We start from the raw sequence: 11,267 nt of genomic DNA on the forward strand, positions 1-11,267 counted from the left end.
TTGGGATGTATAAATCTCATAACTTTTTTATATTTTCTTCCAAAAGGAGAAGAGAATGAGTTTAATGAAAGCATGCTATCTTTATACTTTTATAATTATTTAAACCATTAATTTTATTTGGGATGTGTAAATCTCATAACTTGTCTAATGAAAGCATGCTATCTTTATACTTCTATGATTATTTAAACCATTATTTTTATTTGGGATGTGTAAATCTCATAACTTTTTAAATTTTTCATCCAAGAGAAGGAGAGACCCACTCTAATGAAAGCGTGTATGAAACCTTTTTAAATTTTTGCTCCAAGCAGAGGAGAGACTTACACTAATGAAAGCATGTATGAAACCTTATCTGCTTGTTTAAGCCTTTATTTGGGATGTGTACATCGCATAACTTTTTTATATTTTTATGGCAGAAGGAGGATGTGGAGAACATAGCAAGTGAAGAAGAATACGATGTAGACTACTCCCTCAATAAGATGAGTCATAAAAATATGAATCTATTGGAGCAGATTGGAAGTTCATTCACTGCTATGTTGTTAATTCGACAACAACCTCATTTTTTTGAATTTGGTGAAGAAGAGATTTCAATCCTCTTGAATCCTAAGAATGAGGTTAATGTCAAAGTCATTACAACCATCCTCAGGTTTGATGTAGCCTTTTCCTTGGCTTTATACTTTGCTTATTTTGAAGCTAATACTTTTTTTTAAATATAGTAATGTTATAGCAAATTTTCCGCAAAATATACAAAGCGTTTCATATATGCTCGATCCTCGTATTTCGGAAGTGCTTAGCAACAAAGAAGAAACCATAGAGAATGTTTGCAAGTGGTTGAAGCACATTCCTATGAATGACGCACGAGTTATTTTTACAACATATTATGAGAAGTAAGCATCAAACCCTACTTGTTTTTTCTATTGCATTGCTAGAATTGTCTCAAACATAGTAATTATTCTTTATTGATAATGCAGCTCACATTGGAGTCTGGTAGTCGTGGACATCCTTGCGAAGAAGTGCTTCTTTGCAAACTCAATGACATCCGTCCATGGCAATGTGTTAGAGTAAGTATAGACTACACTTGTTGTCACTTCTTGACATGTAGATTGATATGCAATGCACATATTCACTGTTGTTATATGTTTTGATATGCAGATCAACTCGAAAATTACTAGATGCTATCGACATAGTAATGCGGCAATGTGACTTGGCACAACAAATAGAGTATATAACATGTCAGGTATCACATCAAGATAATAGCCACATCTATAATTGTGGATGGAGGGTGGGCTACAATTGCTTTTTGGTACTTGGTCAAATTTTTGAGATGCAAAATGACACCACACTATCAACATATACGGATTTGCATCTCTATGCATTTATAACATGTACCATTCGAGCAATCATTGATTGCGAAATGAATGCCATCAAAGAGTCAAAGAGGATAGATGACCTCAACTCTACAAACATGGCTTCATTAAAAGAATTGGGAAGCTCTTTTAATGTTAGGGTTATGATTCAACATAGACCTCAGTATCTTGAATTTGGGGGAGAAGAGATTTCAATTCTCTCTAGAGCTTCAAATGAGGTCAATAACAACGTTATGATGGCCATTCTCAGGTTTGATACAAACTTTTTCTCTACTTGATAATTCAATATTTTGATTTAATCTAATAAGCTAATAAGCTAATATTCATTTATTTTGATTAAATCTAATAAGCTAATATTCATTTATTTGTTGGTGCAGTATAGTTATCTCACGATTTGGTAGAGTCGTACAAAATCGTGCGTATATGTTGGATTCCCTCCTTTCTCCTATACTTAGCGATAGCAGAAAGACAATAGCTGATGTTTGTAAATTATTACAGCCTTTACATTTACATGGCGTGCGAGTCCTATTTATGGCATATCATGAGATGTAAGTATCATGGCAACCTTTATTTTCATCTTATACTGGCACCATTGTGTTAAATAATAATGGTTCTTAATTATTCGTGTAGGGAACATTGGAGTCTGGTGGTTTGGAACCTTGAAGACAACTATTGTTGGTTTGTTAACTCGATTGCAGGCTTTCATGGCTCAGTGCAAACGTAAGTATTCTATTAATCTGTTGTTACTTCTATATGATGTACCTTATGTGATAGATACACTAAGTTTTTTTAATATGTCACGATGAGCAGGTCGATTGAGAAGTTGGTATCTGCTATCAGAGAAACAGGACAGTACAAAGACTCGGTAGACTTCCAAAAGCGTTTAGTAGTAGAGCAGGAAGATGGGCATAGTTGTGGGTGGAGAGTTGCCTACAACTGCATGTTGATTTTCAAAGAAATTTTCTCACTTAAGCCACAGATCTCATCGGAACTCTCTTTGGAGCTCAAATATTCAGAGGAGGATATACAATTGTTTAGGGCTGAAATCATTCGAGACCTAATTGCTGCCATTAGAATACAACGTGCAACTGAAGCAATACCAGAGCTTCCCTTTAAGGAAGAGGAGACTGAGTCTACTATGAAAGCACTGCATACTACAGAAGAAGTAGAGACCCAATGTAAACCTACAGCACCACAGCCTCCACTGGAAGCATCAGAAGAGTTGCCACCGCCTCCGCTTGCATTTAAGGAAGAGGATACTGAGTCTACTCCGAAAGCACTACATACTACAAAAGAAGTAGAGACCGAGTGTACATCTACAGCACCACAGCCTCCATTGGAAGCATCCGAAGAGTTGCCAGAGTCTCCACTAGAAGCATCACAAGAGTTGTGATGCATGTATGATGTTGTGTTTGTAGTTTTTGTTGATTATACACCAATTTGTGACTTATTACTTAAGTGGCATAATCATGATATTTATATAATTTCTTTATGCACACAATTTTATGATATGAATGTGTGATGATGTGATTATTTGGAAATAAATCCTTGTGTGATGAGAATTCTGATATGAATATGTGATGATGTAATATTTGTAATATATTTATTTCATGCACACAATTTTATGATATGAATGTGTGATGATGTGATTATTTTAAAATAAATCCTTGTGTGATGAGAATTTTGATATGAATATGTGATGATGTAATATTTGTAATATATTTCTTCATGCACACAATTTTATGATATGAATGTGTGATGATGTGATTATTTGGAAATAAATCCTTTTGTGATGAGAATTTTATTCAGTTGGACAGTCTCCACTCACTTAAAGTAGAGCATTCGCAATGCTTCTCTCACTTTATTCCAACCCTTATCCTTATCATCTCCACTCACTTAAAGTAGAGCATTCAATCTCCACTCGCTTTATTCCAACCCTTATCATAGTGAACACATCGTGCCACTCACTTTATTCCAACCCTTATCCTTATCGTAGTGAACACATCGTGCCTTAGTGCACTTGTATTCTTCCATCCTAGTCCTTCCACAAACACTCTCTTATTTCTTACATCCTAGTCCTTCTGAGTAACTTGTATTCTTCTATCCTAGTCCTTCTGCAAACACTTTGAGAGTCTTCTTTCATCCATCCTGATAACCAAGTATTCTTCTATCCTAGTTCTTCCACAAACACTCTCTTCTTTCATCCATCCTAGTGCTTCTCATTAACTTGTATTCTTCTTGTATTCTTCTATCCTAGTCCTTCTGCAAACACTCTCAGAGTCTTCTTTCATCCATCCTGATAACCAAGTATTCTTCTATCCTAGCTCTTCCGCAGACACTCTCTTCTTTCTTGCATCCTAGTGCTTCTCATTAACTTGTATTCTTCTTGTATTCTTCTATCCTAGTCCTTCCGCAAACACTCTCAAAGTCTTCTTTCATCCATCTTGATAACCAAGTATTCTTCTATCCTAGTTCTTCCGCAGACACTCTCTTCTTTCTTGCATCGTAGTCCATCTCCCTTTCTTTATCATCTCCCCACCCATGGATGTCCTTGGCATTGTCGAAGACGTGGAGTTCGGAATTAACAATCTCAAAGAATGGATTGCTGACCAAGGAGCACAGAGAGAGGCCAGAATTCGACAAGGTTCTCCTTTGACACACATGGAGAGAGAGGAATTTGCTGCACAAAGGCACGCAGAGAGGGAGAGACTCTCAAGATAGCAGATAGTGAAAGACTTCTAAGACGTATGATAAAAGCACGACAAGATCTATTAGACTTCTTAAGTAACCTGCGTTATCGCAGCTCTCGTTATGGGCGATTTGATGCGGATGCTGAGAGAACAATAAGAGCCTCTCAGAGAAATTATAAAGAAACAATTTGTGATTGCTTAAACTTCTTCTTCACATGTAATTATGTTGAGGATACAGCTGTGGAGGCAGTGAAGGATTGGGTTGTTGAGAAGATAAGAGAGACCAATGATGAGATCTTCTAGACTTAGATAAGAGAGACTGTATTAAGGTGTTTTTTGACACCATATGGCTTTGTATTAAGGTGTTTTTGGACACCATATGGCTTTGTATTAAGGTGTTTTTTGACACCATATGGCTTTGTATTAAGGTGTTTTTTGACACCATATGGCTTTGAGTAATATGATCTACTTCTTGTACAAATGTGGTGTTAAGATGATGTTAAGAGAGACTGTATTAAGGTGTTTTTTGACACCATATGGCTTTGAGTAATATGATCTACTTCTTTACAAATGTGATGTGCTCTTTTTGAAATGTACTCTAGTTTTCATAACATGTCACGCCATTTTTTCTAATTTGATTTTTTAAAATCTTACTTTTTTGTCTCTTTTAACAATGTGATGTACTCTATTTTTAACATCTCACGTCATTTTTTCTAATTTGATTTTTTTAAATCTTCCTTTTTAACTCAATGTTTTGTTTTATAAGAGCCTCTTTTTTTGAAATGTTTTATCCAGAATTATCTCACAAAATGAATTTGGACAGTGCAAGAGTCCAAAATTAATGAAATAGGTGTTTAGCCTCCCATTCCTTCTTGATGAAGGCTTGAGCCAATGCCAAGGAAATGTGTCATTTAACCTGCGATCATTGCCCCAAGGAAAATCATTTAGTTTGCAACCAATCAAATTATAATATCATAAAAAACTTGTACCAATATTTTTCATTTCACAAGCTTAAAATTTCTATAGTTGAATGTATTGCTACAAATTTAGTCATCTATGTAGCTTAAAGCTAAACCCATGAGATTCTCAATATTATGACCAAATTTGCATGACCCATGAAATTTTCAAATCCTTTGGAATACTTGCATAATGATTTCAGGTAGCTCCCATAGCCTTTGTAGCTGTCTCATGATAAAACATTACTCCTTTTGCATGCTTTATGCAAGAAGCTCCCATAGCTTTGTAGTCTCGTGGTTTGCATGCTTGCATATTTTATCAAGAATTCTTACCCATGTTATCCTATTTGATTTGATAAAGAACCCCTTTCACCTTGAGTTTTGTGACTTTGTTGAAAACTTATCCAGCTATGCATATGAAATGGGTTTGATAGAAACCGACTTCTTACTCTAATTTGTACAACCATATTCGAAACAATGAATTTCTTGGGTGTCAAATTATTTGTATCTCTTCACCAATCTTACTGCATGGTGTGGGGTAGGACCTCCCATGGGGTCCTTCCCTCATCATGTGTTCTCCAGTCCTGGGTTTGGGTGGGCACACAAATGCAATACGCATGCCCATGTGCGCACACGTATGCACATGCAGATGCATTCATGGATGCACAAATGTACACACACACGCATGCACCTGCTTGCACCCCCGACCAACATGCACACACACATGCACAAACACAAATGTATGCATTTGTTAGCATGAAAATAAACGTAAAAAGACACACCTAAGGGTAAGCCTACACTTATACTCACCTTTCCCTTTATGGAAACCTGGAATATTCAATGCTGCATCATTTTGGCCATTATTCTCCGTTGGCAATTGGATGTGTGTGGAAATGCTATTATACTTACAAATCCAACTTAGGAAGTTGCGAGTTTTAGTTGTATCTACTAATGTGGTGATGCCCTGCTCCACTTATTGAGGGAATGATTGCATCTGACTCTTCTTTAGCTCTATAGATGCCTTGACTACCACATTGATTATAAATGTGGACATTGAGGCAATTAATCACTTCAAATTGACATCTTTCATTGCCAACTAAGTTGACTGATCTTGCAAATCCTTTAGATAAAGAGAGAGCTTCTCAATTCAACCCCATGCTTAGGTACAGTAGCTTCATAAATATGAATGATTTCTAGTAGCTTGTTTCCTCTCTCTCTCTCTCTCTCTCTCTCTCTCTCTCCCCCCCTCCCCCCTCCCTCCCTCCCTCCCTCCCTCCTTGTCCCTCCCTGCCTGCTGCCTCCCTCCCTCCCCCCCCCCCCCTCTCTCTCTCTCTCTCTCTCTCTCTCTCTCATTAGGAAGAAAGGGAGCTCATTTTGGGCCTTTGGGTCAACTTTACGTCGATTAAATTAGGAAAAAGAGAAAAAAGTTGAAATTGTCAGGACAAGCAATAATATTTTAAGCATTAAAAACTATGAACTACAAATAAATCTTTTTGAGATAGTGACATCGGCTCCCGACACCTCCAATGGTGCTATATGAAGGTTCAAGGAATGATATAGCGACGTTTTACAGAGTGTTTTTTCCACATACCGTCTTTTAAAGATAGTTTTTACCCAATGACAAAAAAAAATTCTTTTCATACATGTTTGATCCTTTGAAAGAATAAAAGTACAAGAGCATGTACATCAAGTTTGAAGCTCATATATTCATGTCCATGTTTGAGATGACAAAAATCAATGAAGAGCATTTACATCAATGGCTATCCTGACCCAAGTCTAGTGCACCAAACAAGTCTATCTCCAATTCTATACCGAGTTGATCTCCTATATCATCATCGTACTCTGGCATCGTATGTTCACCATAGACTTGATCATCTTCTTCAATAAAGTCGGGTGATTCTTGATGATCATCATCTTCTTCCTCAATATCATGATCTCCATCTTCCTCTCATATGATGTCATTATGCACATCTTCCTCTTGGCTCATATTGTGATATTCATCTTCTTCACTAGATCCATCTAGATCAATTGGACCGGAAGTTGGTAGTGGCATCTCCATATCCACATCTCTATCTTCAAAAATTTTCTTACTTCATGGTGCAACTTGGATCACATACCACCATCTTGGATTAGAACGTCGATCCGGATGAAAAACCACCTATATTGAAGATGGGTGCCCAATGCCATCAATTATATGAAACTATGCTTAAGTACATGTACCAATTGATTTTAAAAAACAAAAGATTCCATTAATTAAATCATTAGTATGCACCTACTCACAATGCTTGAGAAGAACAAAGACCATCATAAATGGTTCTAAACCATTTTACATCAAGAATGAAAATACTAAATCATCTAAAATCAATTTCATAGATTTTGTATATGGTCCCACAATAATCCAACTGCAAGGAGAGAAGATTGGTATCTGAAGCACTTAATCGGCTATCTTGTGTGAAGTTAGCCATGACTCCACAATCATATGTGACTCTCTTTCAATCGATGTGTTCCACAGTACAAAAATGTCATTGGTATGTCTAGGAGCTATGGAAATATCAAAGACCCACACTCCTGTCCATAAGATCTATAACTCCTCTATCAAAGGTACCATGTGCACGGCCTCAGAGTTGGACATCATGTGCATTGTCCCTAAAAATAGAATCCATCATGTCCACCATACCCTCGTCATCATCATCTGGTACATCCGGGAGACTATACTCCTTCTCAAAGTGTGAAGGTATACGCACACCACCCTTGCCACCCTCCTCATCCTATCTCAAGGTTTTGTGTATATATAAGACCTTGTCTCAAGACCCGCACTCCTGTCCATAAGATCTGTAACTCCTCTATCAAACGTACCATGTACATGGCCTTAGACTCGGACATCACCTGCATTGCCCCTAAAAATAGAATCGATCATGTCCACCATACCCTCATCATCATCTGGCACATCCGGGAGACTATACTCCTTCTCAAAGTGTGAAGGTATACGCACACCACCCTCGCCACCCTCCTCATCCTGTCTCAAGGTTTCATGTAAATATAAGACCTTGTATCAAGATTTCGTGTCGTGTACACATGCAATATTAATCACAAACTCAAATAGCTTTGACTTTGTTAAAACATGCGTGCCTCAGGATCTATGGAGCACTCTAAGGTGGATGGAACCTATGTGGAAACATGATGAAGAGAGTGCTCATGACATGTACCTCAAGTCAATCAGGTTCCAAGATAAATTAGCTTGGACTCATAAAGAGAATCTTGAGATAGTGCAAAGTGCTTGATTGATATTACTTCAAATGAACCTCCCTTTTATAGGTGAGGATACTTACATCCATTTGGTTGCTTACATGTGGGATATCTCCTCCATGCCATGTGGCAGCTTGCCCTTTACTCATAACTTTGCTCTACATGTGCTCATGGCACCACAACTCTCAACACTTCCCCTTGGTGCCATGATCCTTTGGCTACTGCAAGGTGGTCAGATGTGAGTTACAAATCCATCACTTCCCCTTAGTGCATGCATTGCTACTTAAGGTGGTCAAGTGTGGTTTACATGTCAATACCTCCCCTGGGTCCTTTCATCGCTACTCTCAGGTGGTCAGGTTTGATTTACAAAATATAGGCAAGGTTGGCAAGGTTTTTGTTTCTCAATACATTCCATTGATGTCAACTTTTGGCTCGTGGCTTAATGATGATGTCGTTGTCTTCTTCACTTGATATAACTTGATGCATGATGCTTTGTTCTTCCATGTGCCTTAATGCTTTGTGTGTGGATGCCATGCTCTACTCTATGGTCATCTCATGCACTTGTGCTTTTGGCATGCTTTTTGCATTCATGCGTTGCTTTTCCATTTGTTGCAAAGGTCTTACCAATTTATTTATTTCAATATTGGCAGTGTCTAATTGCTAACAATGATTTTGATTTGACAGGCACGTGGAGTTTGAAAAGACCATCACTTTTTCATTTTTGGAGTGTGCAAATTCCTCCTGGATTGCAAGTTACGCCTTGTCAAAGTTTTGATCAAGAAGAGGGACAATCAGTGACGTGGTAGAGGGATTCACATGCTGTGGGAAGACTATGTCTGTGGAGAGGTAATTGTGCCTGGCTGATGATGTGGCACTTTGATTAGTCCTTTACTTGACCAGTGTTGATGCTGGGTTTGGTTGACCTGACGAAGGTTAACCCTTATCTACACGAGGCATAAGGGCACTGACCAAGCCTGGGTGTGGTTAGATATATGCCATGTGGTAGTGTGTGAACCAACCTTGGGCTATGAAGGTTTTGGAGAAGAAAAATAGAGGCGCGTCGATGAATAATCCTGAGGAGTCCACAACTATCACGAACCAGAGATTGGAGAATGCACTAAAGGGTTTTTTACCCTTTTGGATGTAGTGGAATAGACAAAATCCAAAATTGTAGCCTCTAGCTATGGTTTCCAACACACGGCTGGCTTGACGAATCTCTGCTGCTCACGATTCGTTTGTTGACGACTTCTTATTTTCTGTTGTTGAGATGCCATTTGCCTTGCTTGTTTTTGGGATGCGATGGAGTGGAAGCTACTGTGTCGGCTTGCTTAGTGAATGCTAGTCGGCCACCATTGTGAGAGTGCTCTCGTAGATGGCACTGCTTTGTGTGTGAGCCGAGGCTATAGAGGTGCCATAGGCTGGCCTAGTAGGAGCATTGCTGGAGAAGGCCACCTTCAAGTTTGGCAAGTTGCTGTCGTAGATGATCGTCTGGCAAGCCGCTCTGTTGGGGTCGCCTTGGAGCTCGTGGGACTGCCTGTGATGTGGAGGAGCGTTGCTGCATCTAAGAGTTGTGTTGAAGTCATTGAGCACTAAGAAGGTGTTTGAAGAGGCTGATCATGAGCTCGTCGATGGTTTGAGGCTTGAGAGACTCCATCAACAACAATCCTTGGAAGCGTGACAGAGATAGTCTCGAAGTAGCTGTGTAGAGTGACACTCCTCAGACAACCAAAGATGCTTCTCCTTCCCTCCAGACAAAGGGAAATACTACCTTCATGATCTGAGCCTCGCTCTTTGTACAACTGTACCGAAATCCAAGTCTCAGCCGAGGGTCTTAGGAGGAATACACAACAACACAAAGCAACTATAGATGCGCTTGATAGATGCACAAAATAGCGGGTGTGTCTATAGGCGTTGCTTGAATAAAGAAATTACGGGTGTGTCTAATAGCTCGTCTATTTGCACATGTATTAACATGTCTATTAGCACGTCTACACTGAGAAAATACAGGCCCGTCTAACATTGCGTTTATCAGCGTGCCTATTTGTGCATGTATTAGCGCGTCTATTTGCACGTGTACACTGAGAATTAGATGCGTATTTAGACGTGTATTTAGACGCTAAATAGAGAATACAGAAAGTGAGATTTTGGTGTACATCACTGCTTTCCAAACATTGCCCATGATTACCAAGCATATAATTTTAACAAAAACAACAATGCTTTTTTGCAAGCCCACATATACAAGAATTAAGTGAGGTGAGGAGAATGAGACAATATGTAAAATAGTTTTGCCAATATCAATGATGGGCTACGGTTCAATCTCATCCTCAATGAGATCAACCCTTGCCAAACTATCTACTTCAAAATCCAAACAAGTGTTTAGATCTACAAATACATTCAACCCACTACTACTTGTGCTACTCATGTGCTCATCGAAATCAGCATCACCAATGGTAGGCTCGTCCTCATGGATAATGGCCTCAATATCTGTATCTCCTATCTCATGATCATCCTCCTCTCTCGTATCATGGTCATCATCACCTCCATGGCCATGATCATCCTCCATACGCTCCATATTAGTAACTACTATACATCACTTTGGAACGTGGCATAATATGTATGACATGCCACCATCTATTATTATCCACCATTGGTTGATAGACAACCTAATTCAAACATAAATACAATCATGTTATTTTCCTTGCATCGAAGGTATCAAATATTTAAAAGCGAGTATTTTTATATGTGTGCACAGTACCTATTCACATTGTTGCGGTAGTACTAGTGTGTCCTTCCTACTTTGCCAAAACTTTGTGGAGTCAATAGTTACAAAGCCACTTGCATGGTGTTTGATTGTTGCATTAGGGCCTCTTTCCACCACGTCCTTAAACCACTTTACATCCAAAACATACACAAAGAAGTGTCGAAATTCAAGCTTAATAATATCTTGGATTATGCCACAATAATCATCCATGGCTCCATTGGCTCCCTCAAAGCTAGCAATGACGCTGCAA

The sequence above is a fragment of the Dipteris shenzhenensis genome, chromosome 3 (assembly GCF_047967505.1).
Source record: "Dipteris shenzhenensis isolate YYH24624 ecotype China chromosome 3, Dip_SZ_1.0, whole genome shotgun sequence".
Classification (NCBI taxonomy): Eukaryota; Viridiplantae; Streptophyta; class Polypodiopsida; order Gleicheniales; family Dipteridaceae; genus Dipteris; species Dipteris shenzhenensis.